At 40.3% G+C, this 20,736-nt stretch overlaps 1 protein-coding gene across 31 annotated transcripts in view; it reads left to right on the plus strand.

Annotated features, from left to right (window-relative positions):
* Positions 1–20,736, plus strand: part of RBFOX1 (RNA binding fox-1 homolog 1) — a 1,186,796-nt gene that overhangs the window by 637,516 nt on the left and 528,544 nt on the right. The gene's annotated exons all lie outside the window — the stretch shown is intronic.

Raw genomic sequence — 20,736 nt, forward strand, 5'->3', positions numbered from 1 at the left:
AACAGACTTGCTCTGACTCTGGATTGCAACAGGGAGAATGAAATAGATTTAATTAATAGAGCAGTGAAATTTTGGTTTAGCTTTTTAATATATGGGAGAAGAAAGCCTCTTCTTAAATGAGGATAAAGCTCCTTGCTTGATCATCACCCTACATTACAACCCTTCTGTGTTCTCTACTTAACTTTTCTAGAAAATATTTTTGGGATATTTTTGTTTGTTGTGTTGTTGTTTTGGATTTTTTGTTTGGTTTTTTTTTTTGCTTTGTTTCAAACTTGTTAATTGCCTGCGACTTATTTAATGAGGCTTGCTCTAATGGGAGTGATTTCTGCTCTCCTTGCTTTTGTCAGTTCACTTTGGTATTTTCCCCCCAGCTGGTATTTTTGGAGAGACTGGAATGGAAAGAGGACATCCCTTAGTATTCCGTGCTGGAAAAGTGCTGTGTTTCCTTTTCTGGCTGGAAGAATTCTTCCAAATCTCTCCTTGGTCTGAGCTGCTGCTCTTGACGTCTCATTATTTGACTCAGCTGTTTCTGTTTCACCTTCACCCAGCTAATTAAGGAACTCATTGAATGCATTATTCAGTGTTTGATTCTGCTTTCTGAGTCAGTGAGAGATGGGATTGAAAAAAACCTAAACAAAACCCAACAAAAGAATCCCCTTGCTGGGATTAGTGAAGGATTGGTGCTGGACATGGTGGATGTCCATGAATCACACTCTGGGCTGCTGGAAAAGACTGGGATTAGTGCTGATCATTCCTTAACTACCCCAGAGTGACCTGCCAGTTGTTGCAGGACATTTGTGGAGTTGGAGCTGTCCTTTGCCTTTTTATTTCCCTGGTCCTGCAGGGCATCCCATGGCTCTGGCAGGTCTGATGGGGGCCTCAGCTGCTGCTGGAACTGGGCTTTGCTCATCATCCTGGCTCCACTGCCCACAAAAATTACCTTCCAGGGCTTTTGGCAATTTGTAAATAATTTATTTCTTTTTCTTGGATTAGAAGTTTAAACAGGAGTGCTCTGCAAATGAGCAAAATCCAGTGTTCAGCTGTAAATTATCCATTTGCATTCCCGTCCCTCTGACTGTGACTGCCTTTGTGAGTAATCTTTTGTACAAAACAGAAGTGTTATTACAATTAAATGAATTCCCTTTTTTGCTTTAGACTATTTTTCCTTAATATTTGCATATTTAGGCTACTGAATTTAACATGACTATAAGTAATATTCTCATTCATGTAAAACCGACATATTTTTATCATATCTGTTTAAGCAAAACTTTTAAAATATTTTTTTAATAAACCCAAATTAACAAAAAATTACTATCACCAGAGAGATCTAGCCTTGATTTTGCATGCAGCAGATTGAAGTGTATGAGTTCACAGACTGATTCATGCAGTGTATGAATCAGGTTCAGCAAGGATTTGAATATATTCCTTATATTAGAACATATGTGTTCCTTATATTAGAGTTCCATAAATGCTTTCTGTTTTCAACTTGCAGTTCATGGTTCTGATGGAGGTGTCTCCCTCTCCTCCTTCCAGGGCTGAGTTGTCCTTTCAGCTTTGATCAGAAGCAGATTTTGGGCTCTGGGGTGCCTTAACTGGCAGGAGTCTAGTGAGAGCTGAGAGCTCCCAGTGAGGTGTTTTCAAAGTGGCTCTGGTGCCAGTCACCAAAAAGCCCCTGGAAAAGTCCTCCTCAAGCCTTCCACAAAACATCTGCTGCTGATCTGAATTTCTAGAATAGTTCTTGCAATATATGCAATAGTTCGGGTGCATCAGCAGAAAAACAATCACAAGAAAATAGTTGTTTCTGGTTTTAAATGAGTAATGCTTTTTTTCCTGAGGCAGCTCTGTTATATTTAAGGGGTGGGAGCTCCATTCTGGAAGGTTTCATGGCAAAACAAAAAGCAGATGCTGGTTTTCTGTAATTCATGTTGGTTTTGCATTATGTTTTGAAGATTGGGGTAGTTCCTAAAGCAGAATCCTAGAGCTTTTTCAATGTACAATTTAGGGTAAAATACACTGAGTCAATCATTGTCTTAGTTGAGCATATACTTAATATTTTTCATTTTCAAATAAGAGTACATTTTGCCTTGAGCTTAATCTGCTTTTGGTCTGAGCAGTCACATACTTTTGGATCTTGATATTCCCAGGGAAAAGGATGGCTTTTGGTGGGAGTGATGGCTTTGGAATAGACTCTGACCTCTTTGCCTTGCTTTTGCAGTTTCATTAGCCCAGAAGGTTATTGTTCTCTGCAAGGAAAAATAACTATTTGGCTGGGATATCTCCAGATCAGTGTTCTGGCAGGGACCTTTTTATACTCATCCTCTTGCTAACGAGAAGATACCTGAATATTTTATCAAGCTACTAAAAGACTGAGAACTTTTTATGAGACATGAACTTTAATGAGACATGAAGTAGAAAAAATTAGACTCAGTCTTTCAATAATTTGGAGCAGTGAAAAATGTTAACTGTCTTATCATACTAACAAGGACTTGGAATATACACAATTGTATCAGCAAACTGAATTTGTATTTAGTTATTTTCTTGGTTTAAACTTGTTTTGAATCCCTACTTTTTATGTTCTTTTCTAGAGAAAGGCTCTAGCAATATTCCTTACTGCTTTATTCCAGTGAGAAGTAGTAAAAACATATAAAACTAACTTTGGGGGTTAATTTAATGTAAAAAAACTTAACTAGAGTTGTAACAAGCAGTTAGATTCCTTTTTTCAACACATGATTGGCTTAGAGCTTATGACTTCTCTATATTTGCAGGTTTGCATTTTGTAATAACATGTTCAGTGGCACTGTACTTTTATGTGCTGAATTTATTTACTATTTGAATCAAAAAATCAAGAAATGTAACTTTGTCTTTGCTGTTTAAATAAGGCCATATCTTAATTATGGTGTATAGGGTAATAAACAAGCTTCTCAAATTATCTAAGCTGTGAAAGTTGAGCAGTGACTTCAAAATTGATGTATACACTTGATCAATACATGCGGGTTTAATTCATTTTTACTGGTGCAATTAATTCTTTTAGAATTAAAATATTTGTCTTGGTTTGGATAAGACAGGTGCCTGCTAAAGAAGGCAGGAGCTTCCCCTGAAATGGAGAATGCAAACCCTCCCCACCCCTCCAAATTGCTATGAATTTTAAATTAAGGGGCTCTCAGGCAAAAGAAATACGGGAGCAGGAAATAACAGTTCTTTAATAGGGAAGGGGGGAAAAAACATAAAATGATAAAATAAAAACAATGCAGTACACTAAAATGACAGAGTCAGAACTCAACCTGACACCCTGTTGGTCAGGGTGCTGGCAGCAGTCCAGTTGGAAAAGTGGCTGCAGTCCTCCTGAGGTGTCAGGTGTGGTTCTGTTGGAGCAGGGGGTCTTGTAGAAAAAGGGTGATTCTTCCTCCGCAGATCCGTGGAAGTAGAAGCAGCTGCTGTTCCTCTGGTGAATCCAGTGGAGAAGCTGTGCTGGTGTGTCAGAATCTCCTGATTATATCTGGATAGCAATGCTCGGCTCCTCCCTCTGGGCGGAGCATCTCACAATGGGATGTTACAGTTCTTATCAGCCATGCAGTGACATTCAATAGCCTCTTATCACGGGATGCCCCCTGCTGAGGGAGGAGTGATTGTGATCTCGCAGGGAGAGAGATAAGGGGAGATTGCCCACTTAACACCTAGACAACTGCCATACAGATGGTAATAGAATACATCCTGCCTTGCAATCCAGAACAATATTCTTCACCTGAACTTAAATATCAAGTGAATGATTTCTTTTAAATTCTCTAAAAAAAAATCTCAGTTGTATTTCAAAACCTATTTGTTCCCCAGACAGTAAGAGAAATGCTTGTCTTGTTTCTCATTATGTGCCCCACCCAGCCTCTTTGCTAAGGCCAACTTCTTTCTATGTCTCTAAATATCCAAATACCTCTCAAGACAGTTTTTGCTCACACATTTGTGTCTATAGCTATAAAATACTCCTGAGAGCAACCTGCTGCTCTGAATTTCCAGGAGCACCAGCAGCAAGATGCCCTGGTGCCAGCCCCAGCTCATTTATGGCTAAGCAGAGGGAGAGCTGAGCCAGGTACAATGAACCCTTCTCCCTGCATGTTTGGGGCTGGGGTGAGTCACAGCAGTTATGAACACAAGAGCAGATAAACATCCAGTTTTTCATAGTGTTTCTTCTGTATTTTCATTGCTCTACAAATCCAACGTTATTATTTTTTGGAGTGTGTGACACAGCCATTTCCAGCTCAGTCCTGTGTTCTTATCTCACCATTCTGTGCTGGCACTTGAAATATTAATGACTTTAGCACAAGTTATAGTAATGGAACAGTTATGTCTTTTGGGTTTAAATAGAATTAAATTTAGGAAACTGCTTCTCATGAGAGTAATCAGAAGCAGCTGTTGGTTTTGCTGTAAAATATGAATGCACACTTAAAGAAAAACAGCAGTGACTTAGGAAAGAGGGCTGTTTGCTGGAAGTGTACCTTTGCTCTGCCTTGCTGTGGCCATATATTCCCAAATTCCAACACTGTGGTGGGTGCTCAGTGTGTGCTGAAGTTTTAGCTTTCCCTGTGCCTTTTAATGGACCACACTGAGTTCTGTAGAAAATGTACGCACTAAAATTTTCTGCAATGTTTCTCCTTGAAGTAAAAGACCTTGGAGGTGTTATTCACATCAAATTGCAAATTACAGCTAACTTAGTTCTCCACTGTTTGACTATTTTCCACGTGTAGGGGGTGGTTGTAGCCACAAAGCTGCTGTGAGTTGTTTTCTGGCTGACTTGTTTGTCCTCTGGAAGACTTATCCCAAGTGCCTCTGGCCTGGAGCAAGCCCAGCTGCAGCAAGCACCCACCCTGTGCTGGGCTGTGTTAGCTGCTGGATTGTTCTCACCTTTTCCTGGCTGGGGAGCCCTTCTCACCTGGGGAGTGCATTCTAGCAAAATCATTGCCCACAGAGAGGCTGCTGGAGGGGGAGCTTTGCCCCTTGCAGGCAGAGCAGAGCACCAGGGCTGATGGAGGTGAGGACTTTGTGCAGATCTGCAGTGTCCAGGAGCACTCTGAGAGAGCTCTGAAACAGCTGGAGAGTTCCCAGTTGCACTGAATTCCTTCCAGTGCTCTGTTCTACTTGTTCTGTAGTACCATAGAGGTGTTCTTGGGCTTCTGTGCTGCTGGAGAGCTGTGTGCCTCTCACCCTGGGAGTCACAGATGTCCTTGTCACCTTTTTTCACCTCCTTGGAACCACTCTGTCTGATTAGAAGTCCTCCTTCCCAGCACTTATACTGAAATCTTAGCAATATGTGGGAATTTCTGTAGAGTTTCTCAACAGAGTTGGTCAACTCTATTTCCTTGCTGGGCCATCAGTTGCCCAAAGCTGTGTTAGTGAACACCCAGACCTCTGGGTGCAGTTTTAGTAGCTGAGGCACCTCCAGGATTCCTGGAGCCTCACAGATGCTCAGCTATTTAAACATCTGAGGTTTTGTTTTGCTCCAGCTGGGAGCTGCACCCGTGGGAATGTGTGCTGCTGAGGGTTGTGCTCCTTTTATTCTCCCCCAGGAAATGCAGGTCTGCTGGTCTGCTCTGCCTGTCACCAAGTGACCAGGCAGGGTTAAAAAAGAACTCACAGGATAAGCAAGGACTGTGGAGAAGCTTCACTACCCCAAGAAAGGGACCATTTTTTTTTTTTTTTATTGATAATAATAATTTGGTGAATTAATTTCCTTTCTTTTGTTTGTCTCTGTGGCTGTTCATGGTGATATTTGCAATGTGAGCCTTTGGAGCACAGCCTTGGAGTGACTCTTGTTCTATGGTTAGTGCACCATGACAGCAGGGGGAGATGAAAGGGAAGCCTTGCTGGGATTTCTTTCTTATTAAAAGTGCTTCTTTTGAAGAACATGGGAGCAGCTCTGGTTTTAGGTTATCACTCTCAGCCAGCAGACCTGTTTTCCTATCTCCCCCAGCCTATCTTAAGCTTGTAGGGATCCCAGTTTATACAATTCTCTACAGGGCTTTCTCTTATCTCCTTCTCTCAACTGACAATTTCCCTGTCCAAACATAAACCAGGCTATCTTGCTTTTCCCTCCTTTTTCTCTATTGCATTAAAAAACAGCTTTGACACTCCACTGTTATGACTCTAATATTGGCTGCACATCCAGTTGTTCTCCTGCCCTGAGCCCAGATCAAGGCCTGTGTGCACCCTGGGACCTCTCTGCTCGTGGCTGAGCACACCGAGTCCTGCATCTCAGCTCAGGGGTTTGGCTGTTATCACCAGGACCTTGCCATTTGCAAATGCCAGTTTCCTCAATCTGCCAAAATACCATTTTCTGAGCAACTTTTATTTCAGTTCCCTTGCTCTCTCTAGGTTTGAACCTACCTGGTATTGCTGGATGTGGAGTTGGAAATATTTTTCCTAGTTTCAAAGAAATAAGTTCTCTTTTGAAGTGTGTATTTGTAAAAGTTTAACAGCAGTTAACTAAGGTAGCATCACCATGTCATGGTTGCCAAAATTTCAGTGGAGGATGTAAACATAGGACCTATTCTAAAAAAATACCAATTTTTAGTGTTGTTTCTAATTTTCCAAGTTTCGTTTTCCTTGAAACATTTATATTTATGTCATATCCATGGCTTTTCATTCAGTCTGTTTTCTGGGGTCATTAATAAGCCTGCAGCTGACTTGTGGGTAAAATAAAAGAACCTACAAAACCTGAACTCAGTGATTTACTAACACACAAATTAAATCATTTTTCATCATTGTAATGTTCAGTGCCTACAAACATGGATGGCAATCTCTTTTTTCAGGCATCTAAATCAGAAATGAGAGTAAAAGAAAGAAAATAGACATAAGCTTTTCTATTTTCTAAAGGTTTGAAGCATCCACACAGAGGCAGCATTATCTGGGTGCTGTGGCAAAGGGAGATGACTTCAGTAGTCATTGGGATTATTATTTCTGGAATGAAGAATTGTTATTTTATCTTGTTGAAAAACCTTATAATCCTTTTGTAGGTCAGAAAATCATGTGCAAAGAAACAAGGGGTTAGAACAGGAGCTGCTGCTTTGTAGAGTACAGAGCTGAGACCCTGGCTAAAATGGTGGGGGGTGGCTGAAATTCCTGTGGGGAATGGGGAATTCCTGTGGGGAGGTGGGCATGGAAACCTCACCCCAAAGCCCTGTGGCAGTTTCAGGGTTAAGGTTGTTTGGTGTCTCTGAGCTTTTGCACTGCTGCCTTTTGCTTGTTTGGGGGTTTCCCAAACACAAATGCAGTTTCTCAGTGGATTTTTTTCAGCTGTCAGAAATTCTGGCTCAGATTTTTGATTGCAGTTTCTCCAAGTTCAGTTCTGTGGAATGTGCTGGATGAACTTGGAGCAATCAGAAGTTAGACTGGCAAAGGTGTTGAGCTGAAGAAACCTCCTCTGTCACTGCCCAGGGCTGTGCTTTTGGCCCACAGCCACAAACCCTGAGTGCTCTGTGTTCAGGATATCAGAATTGCTGCCTCTGTTGAAATACAGACAGATATTACCACTCTTAGTGCTCCTTCTACCCTGCATTGTTTAAATATTTGGTTTGCATATTCTAAATGTTAAACTAAGTTCTTCTGCCTTTACAGAATTGAGGATGAATTACCCATTATAATTTCCGAGTCAGATTTAGACTCTAAAATATGATTCATGATCTTACCTAGTTTCCCATATGAAGAAATCAACCTGCTGATCAGAAGCTGCTGGAGTTCCCTTTGCACTTGGAAATTCCTGACAAGCAGCAGACAGTGGCTGATAAAGTATTTGCCACGAATGGCATCTGAGAATTCTGTTATTTTTGCTTTTGAGGGTGCCAGATGGGAATTATGTAAAGTGCAGTTAGCTGGAGCCTTCAGAGGACGTGCACATTTGGGGAGATAATTCTGCAGTTCTGCTCTGCCGTTGTTGTTTTGTTCCCTCAGCACTGCAGGAGGTCTGAGGGCAGGAGAGATCACTGTCCTTCCTCTGCTGCTTGGTCCTCCAGAGCCTGGGGTCACTCTGATGTGGGCTGACAGGGTTTTTTGAACCTTTATCCATGAATTACATGTGAGATGTTTGCACCATGGAGAGGCCAGCAGAGACAATATTGAGTGGAGCAGCTCTACTGCAGAACCTCAGTGCTCATCCTGTGCCAAACCCATCCTGTCCTGGGGCTGCTCTTCTGCAGCTTCTTCTGATCTCCTCAGCATCAGCTTCACTTTGCCTTTACTGGAGCATTATCCCCCGTTAAGAAATGGAGATTTCCAGCCTGATGAGTGAAAAAAAAAAAAGTGTTGCTGGTGATATCTGATGGGATTTACTCAATATTATCCTTTGATTATTGTCCCATCATTTTACAGAATGTATTTCTCTGACTGCATCATTGGTATTGTTAGGCTCAGTAAAAGTGATTCCAGTCTAAAAGGATGATGTTCCACGTTTTTGTTGTAAAGCTAGCCACAGTTTTAGATGTTCTTTTCAACCTGTTGTAAGGAATGCTGAAATTGCATGGTTAATCAATTTTAGCAGTGAAAAATTACCTAGGAATACTTTCTATTTGGTGGGAATTTAAAGCTGCAGAAACAAAGAAACAAAACTGGTAGCAGATCTCAGATTAATTTACCTAAAGTTCTTTATTATTGATCAGTTTGGAGGCAGCTTTCTCCAGTTATGACTGCAACTCCACATCATTCCAGGGATTCTAGAGGGAAATAACTGTCTTTGTCAGGATTCCTTCAGTGAACATTGCTCACCCTAACGACTTGCTGTTGCTATTTTTACTTTTGCATTTATGACATTTCTTTTATGAGATAATGGATTGTGGAAGAGAGAGCTTGTGTGACTCAGATGTTTTAAGGACAGCCTTTATATACCAAACTGTCATATGTTGAAACACAAAATGGAAAGGAAGACTTTTAAAACCAATGACTAAAAAAAAGCCTCTTTTCCTATTTTCTACTAATGCACCTGTAATCCTTCTAAAAATCAGAATTTCTAACAAATTAACTCATAAATTAATGTAATGTTTTCCATTTTGATGAAAATATGCATCATTCTATCCATTTAGAGGGATTTTAGGATCCTCTCAGGCTTCAGTGAGTGCTGAAAAGCAGTTAATTATGTTTGTGTTTAAGGGTGCATGTTTTACAGAACAGCAGCTCTGTTTTAGTAGAAGATATCATTGTAATTCTTTAGTTTCTGTTCAGCTAGGATAAAACATAAGAGTATTTTTCTTTTTGCTTCAGAAGAGTGAATATAATGGTTGTCTTCCAGAGGATATATCAGTTGTGTTTTCACTTGGTGGATGCATGGCCCTGCCTGAGTGCCTTAGTGCTGTTCTGAAGGAATTTATAAAAATATCCCCAAGTTAAAATATGTTCTGAAAAATACTCTGCCTTGCTTATGGAGAGAAAATTTCAACATTTGGCCTTACTGTAGCAAGGAATCTGGACCTTAACCTGCCACATGTGTGACACATTTCCACGTTAATTCCTTGAGTTTTGGGGCAGCACTGAGTTCAGCACTGGCAGTGACCCCTGTGCTAAAAGAACTCAGCGCTGTGGGGCATCTCCATTTCCTCTTGGAGTGCACTGGTGGCACCTGTGGGATGGAGCTCTTGTTGGCATTTCAGTTTTACTGATAGTGACACCCCTGGAATTTGCCTCAGCAGCAAGAAGAAATGTAAAGTTTAGGAGTGCAGCTGTTTGGAGAGCTTGTACTTTGATGCACTTGTATAAATGGAATCTGAGGCTGGTTAAATTGCAGGAATCCATCTAAGAAAAATTCAGGTTGTAATTTGTTTTGTTTTGGGGTTTTTTTTGTGGGTTTTTTTTTTTTTTTCCTCCTTTTTGGGTTTTGTTTTGGGTTTTTTTGCAGGGAGTTTCTTTCTTTGGGGTTTTTGTTTTGTTTTATTTTTTGGGTTTGTTTGTTTGCTACTTTTTTACAGAGTATGGTGTTCTAGATAAAGTTTCAGCCTGTTTACATTATAGCAGCAATTCTTCTCACTCATTCTAATAAATTATTATTTTATTATTGGTATTATTATTGCTACTACTGCTGCCACCACCACCCCAATAAAATCCTTACAACTGAAAAGGAATAAGAAACCACTTTACAGGCACATTGTTTACTGAGCTGATGCACAACATATTAGTTGAGGCACAATTATTTTAATAGATCCACTCCTACCCCACTTCACCTTGGCAAAGAATATTGGATTTTCCAGTTCAGTGAGTGTCTGGTCGTTATCATTCATGTGCTCTATTGCAGTTATTGTTAATGGTTATATGAACAGCAAAATAGGAAGCATATATCACCTGTCAGCCTGTGTTCTTTAGGCCCTTCTTGGGGTAAATTATAGCAGGATTAAGAGCAGAAGCTGCTAAAATTCAGGTTTCATGAAGAAGTTGTAGATTTTGGGTTTTTTTTTCCCCTCTAAGGTTTAGGATTTGTGTTCAGTCTTTAAGGAAAAAGTATCAGTATATTAGGATCATAAATTCTGGATTGGTCTTGCCAAAAAGTAATTTAGAAAATTTACCAGATCGAATAAAAAGTGTGTTAACCTGGTTTATAGAGAAAGAGGGAGAAATACATTTTTCTACTCTAATGTGATTCTAACAACTTTCTAGTTTAGGGTAAATGTGTGCAGTTATACTCACCATGGGATGAAAATAATTCACCAAAGCAATGTTCTGAGTTCAGGAACAGTGCCATTTGTGCTCCATCAAAAATGGGCTTTATGTAATCAGTTTTTTTAGCTTTGAAATTGATCTCCTGTCACTATTTTACTTTGTTTTAAATTGTGCAGCTTAGATACTATCCCGTATTCATGCTTGGGTAACTTCATTGAACTGGAAGAAAAACTTTATCAAAAGCACACACTTGTGTATTTTAGCCTATAATATAGAAAGAGCAGAGAAAATGCAATGTGGGGGTGATCACATCTTTGATGTAAATTTATCCCTCAGGTTCTTTTGGCCATGCTGAATTGGCATTTCTTAATATGAAATTCTTCATTTTGTAGAGATTTATTTTTTTTTAAGCAATGCCATCAGATTTGGTGAGATAATCTTTTAACTGGAATTTTGAAATAAGCATGGCAATCTTTTTCCTGGGTCAACACATGGCCTACTACATTAATTAAACTGGAACATTCACATTTTATAAGTGTCAAATAGCTGAAGGTTATAGGATTGAGGATGAAGGATTCTCCTTTGGATTGAGAGAAATGTGTTGGTGTGAATTCTAACATTTGGGAGCCCTCTGATGCATTTTAAATACTGCTCTAGTTACTCAGTTTTCACTGGTGAAATGAACTGTTGACATCCCATCATCCCTGCTGATGAACAACCTCAAACCAAACACAATGGTGTGTTTTTCAATATTAGATGTAATGGATGGCACTTGGGATTGCCATGAGATGTTTCAGAGGCCAAAAAGAGGAGGAGTTTCTGAAACAGAGTGGATGAGTTAAGTGAGATGAAATTGCCTGCTTATAAAGTGGCAAAGGAGTCCTTGCCCTGCTCAGGTAAATCAGTCCTTACCCTGCTCAGGTAAAGGAGTCCTTACCCTGCTCAGGTAAAGGAGTCCTTACCCTGCTCAGGTAAATCAGTCCTTGCCCTGCTCAGGTAAATCAGTCCTTGCCCTGCTCAGGTAAATCAGTCCTTGCCCTGTTCAGGTAAATCAGTCCTTGCCCTGCTCAGGTAAAGGAGTCCTTGCCCTGTTCAGGTAAATCAGTCCTTGCCCTGCTCAGGTAAATCAGTCCTTGCCCTGCTCAGGTAAAGGAGTCCTTGCCCTGCTCAGGTAAAGGAGCCCTTGCCCTGCTCAGGTAAAGGAGTCCTTACCCTGCTCAGGTGATGAGCCCTTACCCTGTTCAGGTAAATCAGTAATTAGCCTGCTCAGGAGATCAGTCCTTACCCCCTTTGGGATGATCCAGAGCCTGCAGCCTGAGCCCTGAGGCTCAGCTCATGGCTGGTGAATTGAAGTAGAAAAGCTTTGTGTTTAGGCAGGAGGGACAGTGAGGGTTATGGAGCTACTCTGGGGGTTACAGACCTGCTCAGCTCCTAAAAGTCAGCAGTGCTGCTTTATTCCTACTGGATTTTTCTGCTGGGAATAGATGATTTAAGATGTCTGGTGAATGAGAAATTGCAGATTATGAGACTAATAAAGATAAAAAAAATGCATTTTGATGGCTACTTTTTTCCTTTCATTTCTCTACTAGTTTAAGAAAAGGAGGAGGAAACTGATTTTATTAATTTTTTTGATTGATCCAGATCTGTTTATTAACTTCTTGTTATGCTGCTTTAAGATTACCTGGCACCTCTCTCTCCCAAATGCCATAGCTCATTTTTGCATTCATCTTTCATACACACTTGTGTGGGAAAAACATTTGTCAGCCTGAATACACAGTGAAATCAGTTATAAAGAAAATGCAGGAACTGTTCATTTCAGTATCTACTGAAATGTCCTCACATACTGCACAGTGCTTCAAAGAGATATTTATTATCTGCACTCCAATTAAAAATACTGTGTTGGTTTATTAGACATTTAAAAGTATTTACTACTAAGTAAAAGTATTTACAACTAAGGAATCAATATTCCTTATTTAAAAAGAAGGCTAATTCCTCAGTGCACATGGATCTATACACAAAACCACAAAATCTATGTGCACAGTTGAAGAAAAAGGGGTTTAGGGGTGTGAAGGGGCTGTGTGTTTTTATGGTTTTTTTGATGGGGGGAGGTTGGTTTAGTTTGATTTGGTTTGGTTTAGTTTTTTCCTACATCTCTTGACCATCTCTATGTAGTATTGCAGGGGTCCCCAGGGCGAGGTGAGTCTGACTCCATGTTCTTAGAAGGCTGATTTCTTATTTTATGATATTATATATTATATTACGATATATATTATATTGTATTGTATTATATTGTATTATATTGTATTATATTGTATTGTAATATATTTATTATAATATATTATATTATAATATATTATAATATTATGCCATACTAAAACTGTTCTAAAGAGTAGAGAATGTATACAGACAGAAGGCTTAACAAGAATGATCATGAAAAACTCGTGACTGACTCCTCAGAGTCTGACACAGCTGACTGTGATTGGTCTTTAACATGGAACCAATCAAACATTCACCTGTTGGTAAACAATCTCCAGCCACATTCCAAAGCAGCAGAACAGGGAGAAGCAAATGAGATAATATTTCTCTGAGGCCTCTCATCTTCCCAGGAGAAGAAATCCGGATGAAGGGATTGTTCAGAAAATATGACAGTGACAATCTCTACATCTCTTGAGACAGAGTTGTCCTTTTGCAAGAAGCTGCCGGGGCTGTTTGTGTTCAGTGATGCTTTGCTCATCACTTTAGTGCTGCTATAGAGGGCAAGGCATCTGTCTGAGGGCAGCAGCCAGGCAAAGGTGCAGGAGGAGCAGTGCACCGTGTGTTTGCTGACTGCAGAGGTCCATGGATGTGCTGCTGAGACACTTGAGTGGAAACCAAGTTGTGAGCTGCAGCCCTGGGAGTAGAGCAAGTACTGGGGATGCTGAGAGCTGAGCATTTTGGGAGCAGATCACGTGCTGGGGATGCTGAGAGCTGAGCATTTGGGAGCAGACCCACGGCTGTGCCTCTGACATGTGGCTGTTTTCCTTGGCAGGGCTGGCTGAGCTGCTCCCTGTGCCAGGGCAATGCCTGTGGCACGCTGGCTCTGCTGTCACTAGTGTCTTTTTAGCTGTGTGCTTCTCAAAGTGTTTGGGAAACCAAAGGGCTCTGCTGTCTTCATGGCAGCATAGCTTGGCAGATGTTTCACAAAAAACTGGGCTTGTTTACCCTGCACTGGGCATGGAGGAAGAAACAGCAGCTCAGTCACTCTCTCCTTGCCAACAAGAACACAAAACTGACTCTTGGTCGACAAGGAAACTTCTCAAAGCTCAATTACATCAACTTGCTACCTGAGGCTCCAGTCCAATTCTTTATTTCCCCTGGATGCTGAAGCAATAGCTGTCATCATCAGAGCTCCTTTTGAGTTTGCTGTGGTAGGAGCAGTCCTTTGGATGCAGGGCTCACTCCTGCCTTCTTATTAGTGGGATGACACAGCTCTGGGCCAGGAGGCTGAAATCATTTCCAGTGTTTGAAGCACTGATAATATGTGGCCTGACTACTCGTGACTTTTGAGAATAGGTAGGAACTGAAGCATTTTAAGTTTCTGATGGCTGTGGGTTAACCCCAGTAGGCAGCAAAACCCCACTCACTCCCCCTCAGCGAGGCAGAAGTGAGAAAGTTTGTGGGTTGTTTATTAAAGGAAGTCTTGAGACCAATATGAAATTCTGCTTCACTTTGTTACTCGAGAAAGCATAGTAAATATATAGCCAGCTTTTTGGGAATGCAATTGTTCTGCTGCACAGAAACAGCCATATTTTGTGAAAATATAATAAAAGCATGAAACTCTACTTGTTGGGATAATCAAAAGTGTAGTGTAATATCAAAGAGAAAACAGATCTTTACAGAGCTCTAATTTTCCAAGGCACTTCTACAGTCATCACACATCTTCTGTCATTAAACAATTCCTATCCTGTCACTCTGTAAGCTTGAAAAATTGCTATTTGATTTTAAAATGATGCTTTTCATCACTACATAGCCCAAAATGACTGAACTCCATTTAAAAGTTCAGCAAAAATCCTCTTCAGTCTTGAAGGAACTTATCCTGTGAAAATTGGACTTAAGTGAAGTAGTTCTGTTATTGATTTGTACCCTGTGCCCACACATTTGCCTCTCAGTAAACACAGGCAGCCACTTCAGCATCTTCACAGAGTGAATCCTGCTCCTCTCAGCATCCTCACCTCTCCTTGGGGTCTTTGATCAGCTGGAGTAGGGCATGGCTTTGCAAGTGATATTCTGTCTTTTCCTCAGGCACTCATTTATGAAAAACACAGGACTGTCTTTGAGCTTCTCTTTATTTCTCTGTCAAATATGGCAAAACTTAGTAAAGATATTCTAGAGGTTTTGAGGTGTCTGAGGTATGAAGCAATTTTATGTGCTTGTTTCATTTAGGAAACCTGACTGAAAAAATATAGATTCCTTCAGGAATTGTGTTGTGCCCTTGTGCTGTTGTTAATTTGAAAACATAAACTGTTAAATTAGGTTTCTTTCTCTAAAAGTTGCATCTGTACTCTGGGTGTATATTGCCAGCTGTCACCTTACTCAGCTCTCACAGCGTGTGGCTTAGCTGAAATCACACCAGTAGCTTTCTCAGCTCCTTGGATTTATCAGGAATATCTACTGAGCACTTAGATTTCAGTGATTTCAAATACAGGACTATTTATGTGGCTGTTGGTCTACCTGACACCTAAGGCAACTTTATTAGATAAATAAAGTTCAGCTTAAAAATCCAGTGTTAACAGTTTAAAACTGTTAAAATTTGCAATTCTGGAAATTCCTGTGTATTTTCAGCCATGAAAGTAGAGGGACATATAGAAAAGGCATTTCAGATTTGACCTGTAGGTCAAAATGATGTTGCATGAAGGAATCTTAAGTGTTTTTATTCTGTCCAAACTGACAACTTTACCAAATGGCAGTTTCTGTTGCTGGCTTTGAAAATGGAATATTTACTAGCCCAAAATTAAGTCTTAACCTGATCTGGGCTTCAGAAGCCAATATTTACAGCTTGATATTGCTATATGACTGATTCACATCTTAAAATTACTTTGGTATCTCCCATCAATGCTGCCTATTTTATCTGTGGTTTTGGGATCTCTGAGGAGAAAGGTGGAGGTTTTACCCTCGTGTGCCTTTGCATCCCTGGGCTAATGAAACATCTGTTTGGAGAGAGGAGGGGAGTGTGAGGTACCAGGATTCTGTGCTGGGCAGACGTGTCTGTGCATCTCTGAGTGTTTGGAGAGCATTAAGGAAAGGACAAGTAACTCCTGAAGGTGAGAGAAGGAAGAGAAAGAGGAGTGTGAATGTTTTATAGACTCCACTCCATAAACCCCCAGCAGCAGCAGTACCTGTTCCCTCAAACAAGTTTTATTTAGGAAAAAAGTCAAAGCTTTCCTTGGGGGGCAAAAAAAAAATTAATTAACTCTTGATAGCCTTGAAAATGAGCATAAGCAATGGTCTGGAAGCAGCAGAAAGCAGCAAGCAGAGCTGGGTGCTCACTGGCACAGCCGGGTGGTGGGTGGCTGTGTGGGAGGGGGCACACACACCAGTACTTTCAAATCTGCATTAAAAATACAGCAGTATTTTTGTAAGCAGTCGTTTTTTTATTATAAAATGTGTCACTTCAGTTTCTAAGTCTCGCAAACCTTCCTCTAACAGCCTGCTTTTTTCTAGAAACAAGAGAAGAAGGCTCCCTAAAACCTGGAGAATTTGATTTTAAGTCTGTGCTTAGATGGGTTGTTTCCTTTTTGACTCCACTCAGAGTGCCCCAAGGCTGCCCTGAGGCATCAGAAATAGGTGCAGATGGCCCAATTTTCTCCTGGTTTGAGCTTGTACACACAAACCTCTTGGTCCACAAATGTTAGTAAATAGAGATGAAGCTATTTCCTTCAAAATAAAACTCCTCTCCTACATCTTTGACATTGCAAGTGTTGCAGCCATTCAAATCCTTGAATTGGTTTGTTGATTTGATGAGGCTTCTGCCTGAGTTGCTGGGGACAAACTTAGTGAAGACTTGAATGTCACATTCTAAGGTTTCATTTTTCATTTATTTTCTTCTTCAGTAAGTTTTACCGTGTGGTTAATTTGTTCTCTGGGATGGATGAAATAGAACTAATATGAAATTCAAATGAATTCTTCTGCTGGCAGCCTGTTTGTTAGCAGCAATAATGAAACATAATGGCCAATGGATAGAGAACCACATTGAATATTTTTCTCAATTATTCAGGGGTTTGAGATATTTAACAGTCAATAAAAAAATCCAGAAGAATCAATAACCTAAATTTTGACTGCTTACTTTTAAATTTTATATGTGTGTGTGTGTATTTTTATTTTGAGTAAGGTCATGTTACCTTTTTAAATGCTTTAGTCATTAAAAGGAGTCCATTTCGGCTGTACCAATTTCAAATAAACAAACAGAAAACCCCAAAACAACAACGACAAAAAACCAAACGATGCAAACCACCTTTTATCTCTAAACTACTGCTGTTTCATGAAACTGGAAGCCAGTACTGTGAAGAAAAAAACCATTATTTGTTGGGCTGCCAAGGACACGTGTAAAACACCTGAGCAGCATTCGGTTTATCTTTCACGGGAGGCTGAACAGGATTTTACAAGGTTATTTGCTTCCACCTACTGCTCATCCTGGATATTACAGAAGAACCCAGCCGGGAGAGCACTGGGATGGTTGGAGCTCCAGAGGCTCATCCTTCCTCCCCTGGGCTGTGGGAAGGCAGTGTGTGCACAGGAATTCGGTTTGCCTTTCCCTGTGCCTTGTGTTCGCATGAAAAAAGGAAATATGTTGGAAGTTCAGACCACTTTTCTAAAGTTTCTGCCTTCTTGGGGTTGTTTGGGAGGGTTCTGGCAGCCAGTGCAGGGATGGCAGGGAGAGAGCAAACTGCAGTGCACGATGAAGCTCAAGCACTCGGGGTGTGGTATCCAAAGGATACCTCAGGGTAGTGATTTCACTGCTCCTGCTTGCAATTCCAGGAGTGAAATTAATCGTAGAATTACAGAATCTATGTTAAGTAAAGTGTGTGCAGGTTTCTACTGCATCCTAAAGCAAAAATTTCATTCAGGGCCATGCCACTACGAGAAATTACTTCTGCTTTCTGGAGCTTGCACTTCCCTCTGTTCAGTAACATTTTTATAGTGCTACTGCTGATGAAGGTGGTAGATTTGTTCAGTAACATGTTTAAATGACTGTTGATGAAGGTGGTAGATTTGTTCAGTAACATGTTTAAATGACTGTTGATGACAGTGGTAGTTTTGTTCTCCAGTGTGCTAAACTTGAAAAACCCCAGCCCTTAAGCATGTGTTTGTCCTGCATTGCCCCCAATGTCCTGCAGAAAGCCTTGCTTTGTTTCCCTGTTGCTGCCACCAAAAAAACAGACCAAAAAGGCAATTTATATAAAACATAAAGCTTTTAATATGTTTGTAATAATGTTATTTAATTGGCTGTTAGGCAGTGATACTGAGAGAAAAAAGGAATTGTGTTGGTTTTAAACTGAAATGGATGAGAGGGTTTTCTATTTAATTCCATATTTTCCATGAAACTTCCATAGAATACTTCCATTCTGTAAAGTTTTCTATCATTATATAAAATACCTAAAATAATTTTTCAAAAAGAACATATTTTCTGAATTTTTCCTGTTTATTTTGTGATGTAACAACGCTAAAGAAGGTGCCTGGTACGTTGTTCAGAGCTCAAGGATTTAAGGATTGCTTTTCAGCAATGGTGCTTCTCCATCTCAAATAATTCACAGAGCTGGGAAATTTGCAATACACACAGGAAGTGACAGCACTGTGTCATTTTGCACTTAGAGAAAGTAGCACAGATGTCTCCCAGAGAGGAACATTCTTATTTCTTCCCTTCTTGCTCTGAGATTGACAGATGATTCATTTTGATGATTTTTAACGCTTAGGGTCTGTGTGTATATTTTTCTTCAGAAGAGATATATCAGGATGTAGACATATACTCAAATATTTATATTTAAACATAGATTTGATTAAGTCAGTAACTGCGCTGGTTTAAAGAATTACAGCACTAATTGCTTCAGAAAATTAACTGGTTTTTTTCTTGCCCTTGTGCAGATAGCTGAATCCAGGTCTTTAGTCTTGAAGACATACAGCAGTTCTTTTAAATCCAACTCTACATCATTTCAAAGATAACACATTCTTGCAGTGAGACTGAAGCCACACAGATGTGGTTTTTCATTGCTAAAGATGCAGTGGTTCATTTGTAAAAATTCACTTTCCGTATCTTTAGGTAGACAGCCAAACACTAAGGGATGAAATGCTTGTCTAATAAAACACAGAGCAGAAATGCTGAAATTTGCCATTCAGCCTGAAGCTTTTCCTGGGGCTGGTCTCGGTTCCATTTGAGGTCTGGGTTCCATCTGAGGTCTCAGTTCCAGGTGAGGTCTGGGCTCCTGATGAGGTCTGGGCTCCAGGTGTGGCTTGTTACCTCATTAACTCCTGATTGAGCAGAGCAGGCTCAGCTGGGCTGGCCCCACCTTTGTGGGGCTGAGGCTGCTCTGCTGCCTCTCCTTGCTGCTCCAGGCACCCACACCGGATAAGCTGAGCTGGGAGGAGGATGGGTTTTGCTTCATCCAGGTAAAACTGCATTTTTAATTGAGTAATGAATACTTGTGAACTTGAGCCTCTTAAAAATTGCTTTTAATGGGAAAGGACAGTGGTGAAATAGCAGAATACACTGTTCCATGGGCAGCAGAAAGGAGCAGAGTGCTGTTGGGTCATCAGGTATATCCATCATGCTGAAAGCCTGTGATAGCCATGACTGCTGTCTGAGAGCAGCTACTTTATTCTGCTTTCCGTTAATTTAGGTCAGTGTGTGAGACAGAGCCACTCTTGTCCTTGGTGGTATGGAAAGAGATGATTCATTTTTGATTAACCAATAAATATGTTAAAGAACATTACCCTCTTTCCAAAAGGTGACTCAGGGCACAGCTAGGACATGAAGACAACTGCTGCTAATGGAATTAGAATTCATTCCCCTGAGGGAGAAGGCTTCTGAAAAGCTGAGCTTTTTTTCCCCTCCCCAAAAAGCAACAAGTGTAAATATGCAAACAGGCCCAGGAAGTGAGCCTTAGAAAAGCTGAGCTTCTTTCCCATTCCCAAAAAGAATCAAGTGTAAAGATCCAGACAGGCTCAGGAAGTGAGCCTGTAGGCAGAGAGAGTATTTCCTTCTCCTCCACGTGGGAGATGTGGGGAGAGACTGTCTGGCTGCCAGTAAGGCACACTTGAAAGAAAATTTTTGAGTGTTATATTCCCCAGACTACAATCTGGCTCCCCATGAAAAGGGATGGAATATAAAGAGTATTAGAGGTGCTGATTCATGTATTAGACTGGCTAGAATAACAAATGGTTTTTTGCTGCTTGAGAAGTGACACAACTTGGTATGCCTAATGAAACCATCTTTAATATAATTTGCTGTGAATTAAAGTATTTTTTTCTAGGAAACCGTGCTTCATCTTGGTTGAACAATTTAATTTTTTAAAATCTTTTATAGGTGTAGGTAGGAAGTCTTTGGATTTGAAATAAAACCAGTCCTTCATTTAAGATGAATAGACATGCTATTGAAGAAACATAAATTCCCCACTTTACATTTGTTTTCATTTTAAATAGGAGCTGCTCTTTGCTATCAGCATTTGAATTTATGTGCAAGTAACTAACCAGAAATCTGAAACCTGATTAGAGTAGTTCAGGCTGGGGTGAGAAGCTGGGCAAGTGCTTTTCACTAAAAATTATCCCTCAGCCATATATTATTCTTTCCCTAATAGAAATATATAAAGCTGCAATGGTTAAAATAGTTAAAATTTGCTTCCAAAAATATCCTCACTAGAAAAGTAAAGTTGGAAAGAAAATTAGTAGGGCACCTGTTTGGAGTTTAGTGACTTGAATTGTACTTGGCTTACTCAGTTTGCAGTAGTAACTTGCTGTAAAAAGGGTGACTGGAGCAATAAATTCCTTTTGGAGTGTCATTTTTGTGGTAACCATTATCAGCACAAAAACCCATAGGTTCAAGGAGTCCAAATACTTCAGGAATAAAAGGACCACGTGTTGGAT

The sequence above is a fragment of the Haemorhous mexicanus genome, chromosome 17, assembly GCF_027477595.1.
Source record: "Haemorhous mexicanus isolate bHaeMex1 chromosome 17, bHaeMex1.pri, whole genome shotgun sequence".
Classification (NCBI taxonomy): domain Eukaryota; kingdom Metazoa; phylum Chordata; class Aves; order Passeriformes; family Fringillidae; genus Haemorhous; species Haemorhous mexicanus.